Source organism: Procambarus clarkii, chromosome 94, assembly GCF_040958095.1.
Source record: "Procambarus clarkii isolate CNS0578487 chromosome 94, FALCON_Pclarkii_2.0, whole genome shotgun sequence".
Lineage (NCBI taxonomy): Eukaryota > Metazoa > Arthropoda > Malacostraca > Decapoda > Cambaridae > Procambarus > Procambarus clarkii.
The window spans coordinates 10,875,914-10,886,945 of NC_091243.1; positions in this window are offsets into that span (position 1 = coordinate 10,875,914).

Below are 11,032 nucleotides of genomic sequence, written 5' to 3' on the forward strand. Positions count from 1 at the left end.
GTAGCATTTGCAAATGTCATGCTTCGTGTCAAATCTGGTGTTGCAACAATTCTCTAAGGAATATTACCCTAATATAATAATTTGGCATTGTCTTAATCACAAATTAAACCTTGCAATATGTGATTGAGAAGTTCATGGAATTAATAATTTTCAAACATTTATGGACAAATTGTACTCAGTTTACAGTAGGTCACATCTAAATCAAAAGGAACTGTCTGAATGTGCTTCTCAACTTGAACAACAGATTTGCAAAATAGGCCGTGTTCTGAGCACCAGGTGGGTGGCCAGAGGCCGTGTTCTGGGCACCAGGTGGGTGGTCGGCTCGTTTCGAACAGTTTCAGCAGTGTGGAAAAATGATGAAGTACTTTGTTTTCATCTTGAAAAGCAGTGAAAGATGAAACAAGTTTTGGAAGTGATATAAAAACCTATGAATGTCTGTTGAAAAAGCTAATTTCAGTACAGTTATTATTGTATTTAGCTCTAATGTATGACACATTGCATGAACTTGGTTTACTGAACTTGGTGTCTACAGAAACACACTACTTCGATTGTGTATGTTGACAAACTGATTCAACGGAGCATAAGGTAATTGCATGGACTAAATGAGAAAGGGAGGGGAAAAGAGAGTGATGTAAGGAGCAAACCCAAAACGTGTTAAAAAAAAGATGAGTCGGCCACAGTCAGCCAGGTTTCGTGGGTGTTGTAGACTCTCCTACGAGGCTTCCTTTTAGCGGCCATTGTCCACTGACCAGCCCGTCCTCCTAAGGTTCCCCAACGTCAAGAAACTGTCGTACTAAAATACCCTTATCCTAACCTACCAGAGATCCTTTGCATCATACTGGGTTGCGCCTCAGCTCAGGTGCCTTTCGTTCAACTCCTACCCTCAACTTGTATGCTGACACAGGCTTCCTATCTCTTCAGGACCGTAGTGATCGCTACTGTCTTCGCTATCTTGCATGGTCCTTACAGCATTCTCATTCTCGCCTCTGTCGTGCTTTGACTTTTACCCCTCCTGTAGTTCCTGTTCCTCTTCACCACCTTCCTCTTTCTGTCCATTTGTCTCGCTTACAAGATTCTCTTCAAGTTTGTGTTACCAATGTTTCTCCTCGTATTGTTCCGTCCTTGCCCCCGTGGAGGGTCCCCCTTCCCAAATTTTGTACTTCTCTGACCCGCATTACTAAAGCTTTTACCCCTCCTACAGTTCTGAAACGCCTCTTCCTTGAGCGCTTTTCTTCACATCCCAACTCCGTTTCCATCTTCACCGATGGGTCTAAGTCTGCTGATGGTGTGGGCTACTCTGTTCTTTTTCCTGATCACACTTATATGTGTTGCCTTCCTCTGGAGGCTAGCATCTTCACAGCAGAACTTTATGCTATTCTCTATGCTCTTCGTCTCCTGCTTTCTCGTTGTCAATCCTCCTTTGTGTTGGTAGTTGACTCTCGTAGTGCCCTCATGGCTTTGGATTCCTTTAATCCGGTCCACCCGGTGGTCATCGAGATTCAACATTGGCTGTTTCTTATCTCCAGTAAATTTAAGTCGGTACGGTTTTGCTGGGTTCCCAGCCATGTTGGTGTCTCTTTAAATGAGCGTGCGGATGCTGCCACCAAGAAAGCTATCCACACTTGTCCCATCTCCCGTAAAGGTATTCCTTATTCTGACTTTTACCCAGTTATTCATTCCTCCATCCTTGCCAGTTGGCAGGGTTGTTGGCCTTCTGTTATTGGTAACAAACAGCTTACTCTTAAGAGTCGTGTGTCCCTGTGATCTTCCTCCTACCACCGTAACTGGCAGTAGGAAACGGCTCTGGCTAGGTTATTTATTGACCATACACGTTTAACTCACGGTCACTTAATGGAGTGCCGCCCTGCTCTTTATTGTCCAAATTGCATTGTTCCTCTTACAGTCGTGCACATTCTTGTTGAATGTCCTGACTTCCAGGACGAGCGTGCCTTGCTTTCCGACCGTCCCTCACGGTCAATTGTCCCTCGATAGAATTCTTGGTGAATGGAATACTTTTGAAATCGTTCGCCTTATGCGTTTCTGTTCTCGTATTGTCATCCTTGGTGATATTTAGCGCCCTCTGATTACTCCGCACATTTGGTGGTGCTACATAGCCTTCCCTGTTTGGTGCCTTCTTTTGATAATTACTTACTTAACCTTAATGACGTCCGATAACCCATCACTTACTAGCTAGACGTAGCTTCAAACACGTCTTGAACAGTTGACCAGTCATAGTGTACAAGGGAAGATAGTATAAAATAGTTTGATAAGCGCATTACACTGAAGGGGTGTACACCATTTCTCGATGTATATACACAATATACTTTAATCCTGGATAATCTGGAATAAATTGTACTCTTAATCTGCGATCTTAATAATCCTCCCCGTAGTTGATAAGTTTTAATTAAGCTCTACACCAAACCAACCAAAGTACACCTGCCAAGCATACCATATCTGCTTACATCTTGCTCAGATAATAAAGTGGTCATTTAAATAAGTAAAAATATTTAAGAAAATTGACAGTTTTATAAACATTGACAATTGTGAAGATAGACATACTGTCCGTAATTGGTGAGGACTAGTCTAATGGAACCAACAACATCCTAGTTACCCAACATTTTTGTTGATTATAATGTGATAGACTGTTGTGTTGTATGTATGTGTTACTGAATTAAGTAAGCCATGACGTGAGTAAAGTGGTAATATGTATTACTGTATAAGTCTTGCGTAGCCAACACTAGGCTACAGTGGGGGCAGGCCAAAGGTTGGCGATCTCCCACACTCACCGCTCTCTCCTAATTATTTACTACTACAGAAAGGTCTCTCCCCATCACTACCCCTGTCATTTTTCGATTCCGCTTTTAGCCTTCCTACATTCCCCCCCCCCACACTATTTCCCTTAACCTTCCTCCCTCGCTGTGTATTCTTTCATCCTCCCTGTTCATATTTCACCCAATTTCTGCCTTCTCCATAGTGTCTCCCTCTTCTTTTTTTAACTTCACTCCTTCCTATGCACCTTCCCCTGACCCCTCCCTTTCCATCCTGTTACCGTCGTGAGGGGGCTTGGTGGGCGGCTGCCTGAGTGATGCTCTATACTCTATAGGACAGTTTGTCCCTTTGAAGCCTCATGCTCCTGCTGCTGTTTTAAAAAAATTTGCTGGTTGCTTTTCCTCTTCCTCATGTTTCATTTTTCCTCCCCACCTATTCTTTCTGATTGTTCTTGTCTTGCCGACCTTCTGCCATTCCTGAATATTCTTTCCGATGTCTTCTTCTGTTTTGGGTGTTTGGGGAGGCACACTTTCACCCATAAAACTGTCGTACCCAACGTTGTCGAGCGAGGAGAAGCTTTTATTGTAAAGATTGATTGATTGATAAAGATTAAGCCACCCAAAAGGTGGCACGGGCATGAATAGCCCGTAAGTGGTGGCCCTTTTGAGCCATTACCAGTATTAAGAGCTGATACTGGAGATCTGTGGAGGTGCGAATGCACCCTGCGTGACGGGAGATGTCTCCCTTGTTAATATGTTAAGATGAAGATGAAGCCACCCAAAAGGTGGCACGGGCATGAATAGCCCGTAAGTGGTGGCCCTTTTGAGCCATTACCAGTATCAATAGATGATACTGGAGATTTGTGGAGGTGCGACTGCACCCTGCGTGACGGGTGGTCTCCCGTGTTTTTATTGTAAAACTTTGCCTTCGTTGCTGAGCCCGATCTCGACGGTCTGACGGTTCTTAATGTGGCGATTGCAGGGTGTATATCCATGATGCACCCCTGGAGGCCCCGTCTTATCGGGTGTCCTATCCTCTAATTATGGCTCCGTGGTGGGTATAGAGGCTTCGTTTGTATGCCATTTTGACCTTCATTTAACTTTTCAGACTCGTAGGGTGGGCGACCAGGCCCTCGAGTCGGACTGTGATGGAAGGCCGGGCTCTGTAGCCCCCGCTACATTGTGCCCAGACCAAGCTGCTTCTCTGATTCTCCCGACTACCCCTCTGCTCCCCTCCCATCTCTGTGGCAGGATTGAGCCCCAAGCCCCCAGTGGTAACCACCTCATCACCTGGAGATTTGGGAAAGCAACGAAGAGAAAGGAAGCGCAGGCCCCTCAGAAAGTAAAGGAAGTACCTAAGCAAACATTAGTTGTGGGAGATTCCCAGATAAGGTATTTGGATAGAACGTTTTGTGCTAGAGATAGGGGGAACAGGTTAAGGGTTTGCTATCCCGGAGCTGGCATTGGTGATATTATAAACAACATGAATGATATTATGGCTGGTAATGGGAACAATCCCATTATTTGCATTAGCGTGGGAGGAAATGATGTTGGTCGAGTCAGGAGTGAGGAACTGATTCAGAGGTATAAAACAGCCATAGAGTTAGTTAGGAGCAAGGGAGGAATCCCGATCATATGTGGCATTCTTCCAAGAAAGGGAGTGGGAAATGAATGGATATCGAGGGCACTTGGTGTCAATTGCCGGCTGGAAAGATATTGCAAATCAAATGCAATATCTTTCATAGACAACTGGGAACACTTCTATGGAAGAAATGAAATGTATGCTCGTGATGGGGTGCATCTATCGAGAGCTGGGGTTGTTGCTGTTGCGAACTCGCTAGAAGAAGTGGTTAGAGGTGTTTGTTTGGGTTTAAACTGTTAGTAGTTAGAGGTATGGGAATTGATTTGGAGGAAGGAGGTAATAAAAGTATGTGTTTGTGGGAGAAAGGAATTGGCAAAACGATCAGGGAAAGAGAAGGTCCGCAAAATAACAATTCACTTAGGGTATATTACACTAACAGTAGAAGTCTAAGAAATAAAATTAACGAATTAAATGCTCTTGTCTGCACAGAAAAAATAGATATTATTGCACTTACCGAAACGTGGATGAATGTAGAAAATAGAGAACTATTAGCTGAATATCAAATATATGGATTTAAACTATTTCACACAGATAGATATATTAGACGAGGAGGTGGAGTAGCCATATATGTTAGGGACAATTTGAAATGTAGTCTCAAAGAGGGAATCAAAACAGAGCCACACACAGAAACTATTTGGATTGAATTAAACGAAAAAGCTAATAATATTATAATAGGAGTAATATATAGGCCACCAAATTTAGACAGAATGGAAGCAAAGCATCTATGGGATGAAATATCTAGAGCATCTAGATCTAACAGTATTTATGTCATGGGTGACTTTAATTTTAGCGGAATAAACTGGTTGAACAAAACAGGGAATAGTGAAGCAGAAGATTTTCTAGAATTAATTGACGATTGCTTTCTTACGCAACACATTAAGGAACCAACACGGGAAAATAATATTTTAGATTTAGTGTTAACTAACAGGGAAACGCAAATTAATGACATCGAAATAGGGAGTGAGCTAGGGAGCAGTGATCACAAAGAAATCAGATTTAGCATAGAATGGAATAGACCAGTAGGAGAAAATTCTGTTAAAGTGCCAGATTTTCGAAAAGCTGATTTTAATAGCCTAAGAATTTTTTTGGGTCAAATTGATTGGAATGGCTTGGGTATGGGGTGTGGGCCGGTCTTGGAGCGAGACATGAACCCAGCGATAGGTGACTTAAATGGGGATTTCGATGTGGATTCAATATATAACTTATTTAAGAATATTCTAAACAAAGCACAGGAACGTAGTATACCATACAAATTGAATAGATCGTATACTAATGACCCAAAGTGGATAACAAAGAATTTGAAGAACCTTATAGGTAAAAAGAGAGCTTGGTACAAAAGGATTAAAAATGGGGAGGTCACTTTAGAACAGGAATTCGTACAACTGGTTAGAAATGTTAAAAAAGAGATAAGGAAAGCAAAAAGAAACTATGAAGTTCGCATAGCAGGGCAAGCAAAGACAAATCCTAAAGGGTTTTTTCAGTTATATCGTACTAAGACTAGGGAAAGGATAGGTCCATTAAAAACTGAGACAGGTCAAATAACAGATAGTGATGAAGAGATGAGTAGTATTTTTAATAAATATTTTGTATCTGTATTTACTAAAGAGGAACTTAACAATATGCCTTCAGCCGAACAAGTCTATGTGGGTGGGGACGAGGACAGGTTGACGAGTTTAGCAGTTACCAGGGAGGATGTTCTTAAACAAATAGTAAAACTCAAACCAAACAAATCCCCAGGGCCGGATGAAGTGTTTGCTAGGGTGCTTAAAGAATGCAAAGAGGAGCTTTGTGACCCACTGTCAACCATATTTAATAAATCAATAGAGTCAGGCAGAGTGCCAGAGTTTTGGAAAGTTGCTAATGTGATACCAGTTTTTAAGAAAGGAGATAGATCACTTGCGTCTAACTATCGACCAATTAGCCTAACGTCTATTGTGGGAAAGTTACTCGAATCTATAATAGCAAATAAAATTCGTCTTCATCTTGAAAAACATAAATTAATAATTGAGTCGCAACATGGTTTTATAAATGGCCGTTCATGTTTAACAAATTTGTTATCTTTTTATTCTAGCATTGTTGAGGCAGTTGATAGTGGTAAGGATTGCGATGTTGTATACCTTGACTTTAGCAAAGCTTTTGATACAGTGCCACATGAAAGACTGATTAAAAAAATAGAGTCTCATGGTATTGGGGGTGCTATATTAAGCTGGATTAGGGCATGGCTATACCAAAGGAAACAGAGAGTTAGTATAAATGGAATCAAGTCAGAGTGGGAAAATGTTGTAAGTGGAGTGCCTCAAGGCTCTGTCCTGGGACCTCTGTTGTTTATAATATATATAAATGATTTAGATTCAGGTTTGAGTAGCAACATTTGCAAATTTGCCGATGATACGAAAATCGGTAGGGAAATTAATTCGGAGGAGGACTCACTATCACTTCAAGTTGATCTAGATAGGGTTTTGAAATGGTCAAAGGATTGGCAGATGCAGTTTAATGCTGATAAATGTAAAGTTCTGAGGTTAGGTAATGATGATAGAGTTACAAGATACGAGCTAGATGGTGTTGTGATTGCGAAGTCGGATTGCGAAAGGGATCTGGGAGTTATGATTAGTAAGAATTTAAAACAAAAGGATCAATGCATAAATGTACGTAATAAGGCAAATCGGACACTTGGATTTATTAATCGCAGCGTTAGTAACAAGACACCTGGTGTGGTTCTCAAGCTATATCTTGCTCTAGTTAGGCCCCATTTAGATTATGCAGTTCAGTTTTGGTCGCCATATTATAGAATGGATATAAATTCACTTGAACGTGTCCAGCGTAGGATGACTAAGTTAATTCCCCAAATTAGAAATCTTTCATATGAAGAAAGATTAACAAAGCTTAAGTTGCATTCACTGGAAAGGCGAAGAGTTAGGGGTGACATGATAGAGGTTTACAAGTGGATGAATGGACATAACCGGGGGGATATTAATAGGGTATTAAAAGTATCAACACAGGACAGAACACGAAACAATGGATATAAATTGGATAAGTTTAGATTTAGGAAAGACTTGGGTAAATACTGGTTCAGTAACAGGGTTGTTGATTTGTGGAACCAATTGCCGCGTAACATTGTGGAGGTGGGGTCCCTCGATTGTTTCAAGCACGGGTTGGACAAGTATATGAGTGGGATTGGGTGGTTATAGAATAGGAGCTGCCTCGTATGGGCCAATAGGCCTTCTGCAGTTACCTTTGTTCTTATGTTCTTATGTTCTTATGAGTGGCTCCATCTCTCATTGTAACAACTGCGCCTTGTACCCCCTCTCTTACTGGGGATGCTCGGTGCTATCACCTACGCACTCGCACGCGCAAAATTCCTTCCGATTCTAATACATCCCAAGCTTTGCTTGGTCCTGTTAGCGGATAAAGTATTTTGATCTCAGTCATGTTGATTCTACTTATGATTTATTCATCTATAAACACCTAGTTGATTCGGTGGATACCTTTGTCACTGTTAACCACACCCGTACTTGTACACGTGTCATTGCAGCCCATTCTCAGGAAGCGTCAGCCGCTTTAATCTAGTTGTCCTACATTGGGGAAACCCCCCTGTTCTTATCTCCAAAATTGCCCGGTTAAATGCCAGCATTGGCACAGTTATTCTCCCGCACCATGTTGCGACTGGTAATAGGACACGGAAAGACTGCCATGATGATATTAAACATGTCCTCGAGACCCAAGGCCATTCTATCCTTCAGAGTGATACATTCACTCGACCCCCGCGTGGCCGTCGTCGTCAGCCTCTTCGCGTTGTGAAGATCACTTTTGATAGTAGGTCCCTCCCATCTTCCGTAATTCTTGCTGGTGCCAGATGCTCCGTTCAGGAGTACATCCCCTCTCCTCATCTCTGGAATAGGTGCTGGAGATTTGGGCATGGTCCCTCCAAATGCACGAGAGCGGTGTGTCTATGCCCCTTGTGTTGAGACTCGAGACAGAGTGTTGACCAGACCACACACTAGGGTCTGGTCAACACTCTGAAGGGACGACCGAAACGTCGTCGTCCCTTCACCTTCTGATGAAGGGACGACCGAAACGTCGTCGTCCCTTCACCTTCTGATGAAGGGACGACGACGTTTCGGTCCGTCCTGGACCATTCTCAAGTCGATTGTGCTCGACTTGTCGAGACAGTCAAGTCGAGACAGAGTGCTCTTCTTCACAAGCTCACTGCATCAATTGCGATGCAGACGCCCACCCTACCTTCTCCCGCGCATTTGCGCTACAAATTTGAGGAAACCATCCTCAATTTGAAACACCGCGATCATTTATCCTGAGGCGAGACGCTAGGTACTCCGTCTTCCCCTCGTTCTCTGCCATATTGTATGCTCGTGTGTTGCGTTTCACTTCTCGCCCTCTCCCATTTTCTCATTTTCGCAACCGTTTCCAGGCCTGGTCGAGGACCGGGCCGCGGGGACGCTAAGCCCCGAAATCATCGCAAGGTGAGGCCTTGGACCCGGACACCACCACCACTACCTCACCTACTCCTTTGCGTTTTGAGCCAAAGGGTCTAGCCAAATATCCCCAGTTTGCTAACTGTAGGTAGTAACTAAGTGATTGTAACCTATCAACCGCTACCCACTGGATGGGGGGGGGGGGGGCGTGCATGATAACCATATCAATTATGACACTATCTCTCCACATATGTCAGTTGCTTAATTTAGAAACTACTTGTTGTCGATCTCGAACCCATTGATGTGACGATATGTATTGAATTTTGTAACTAGCTCATCAAGATTGTAACTTGCTTAGCTAAATGAATTGTGGGGTTCAGTCCCTGAGCCCATTATGTGCCTCTGTAACCCTTTCCACCACCTCCCACAAGATGGGTATGGGGTGTATAATAAATGAACTAAACTAACTATCCATCATGTGATTATTATCATTCTCTTTTTCTTTGTTCCTTTTTTAAATTCAATTTATGCTTTTGATCTCAATTAGTATTAAGTTTTAGTCTAGCTTTTTTCCCCCCCCCCACACTTTGCCCGAAACGCTGTACGTATTAGGGGCTTCAGGCATTGTATGTATTAACTCTAAAATCCGAAATTATGTTTGTAACTCATTTTCAATATATGTACCTTTACCTGAATAAATATCTTATCTTATTTTATCATTTAATTACATGGTGATTCAGGACATGTGAATAGTTTTGATGGCATTGCTTACATTTGGTCAGATCTATCTCATTAGGTTAATGTCCAAACGCCCATTGAATTAAACGAGCCTATTAACTACGTGTATGTTATTAAGGCCTTGACATTGTATATAGTTTAATGATCAATAGCAGGTAATATTTAAGCCCTTTACATAGTCCAGACTAAAGTAAACATAGTATATACATAGAAAAAGCTGGGTTGTTGTTGTTATAGATTCAGCTACTGGGAACAAGTTCCAAGTAGCACGGGCTATGGTGAGCCCGTAGTGGACTTACTGGCACAGGAGCGATGCTGTGTGAAAAAGCGAGGTACCCCTATCAGTGTATATATTTTCCTGTGAGATGAAATGCCCGCGGGTTGTTAAGGCCGTGCCACTAGCTTAATTACCTTACGGGCTATTCATGCCCGTGCCACCTCTTGGGTGACTTAATCATCAGCTTAATTAATTACTGATCCCTCCATCGTCGTCGACCCTCAGTCAACAACTACTACCTTATTACTGACATACAAAATACTAAAATAAGTTTATTATTATAACCCTGAATTGCTATTTAATTTAAAGAAGCAAGTTAATTATTTAACCCCGAACATAGTCTGTGACTATGAATAAACTGAATAAACATTTGATTTGATTGACTAAGGTAAACTGAGCGTATATACAGCGAGAAGCGTGGTACACCAGGGTACGCCGTGGTACACCAGGGTACGCCGTGGTACACCAGGGTACGCCGTGGTACACCAGGGTACGCCGTGGTACACCGGGATACACCGTTGTACACCGGGATACACCGTGGTACACCGTTGTACACCAGGGTACACCGGGGTACACCCGCCCGAGTATCCCAGTCAGGTGACTGTGGAAGCTGAAGCTGGTTATCCTTAGCTTTTTTGTTGTAGATGCTCTACCTCAGTTTTCAACGAGAATGTTGTCCTCGCTTTCATAACATCTTTCCTGTGATTTCCTATATTGTATTAATTGTAAATTCTTTTCCTTTGCACAAAACTGAACTTCGTTATATTTGTATTTACAATTTATGTAAGTTGAAAAGTTGTACTGTTTACAGATTCTTTCCACCCTTTAAAGCGCAAAATAGCCCAGATCAACCTATATAGATGAATTTTGTTACATCAGCAACAATAAAATACGGCTTTAAAAGGCCAATTAACAAATGATACAATAATAAAACATTATAATTCTGAAATTAAACAAATGTCTTTCCACTAGCCTCACACCCTCGTGCAGCCGGCCAGCGTACGATAACATCCCTCTAATACCATACAACACGCTCACCACACACCCATACAAACACTTCCCCCATATACACCTACATACCCGCAAACATTTCTTTAAACGTATTTACATAACAAGATGCTATAAAAGGCCAGGAAAAGCCGTAAAGAATTAAGCTAACTGGTATCGGAGGCATGAC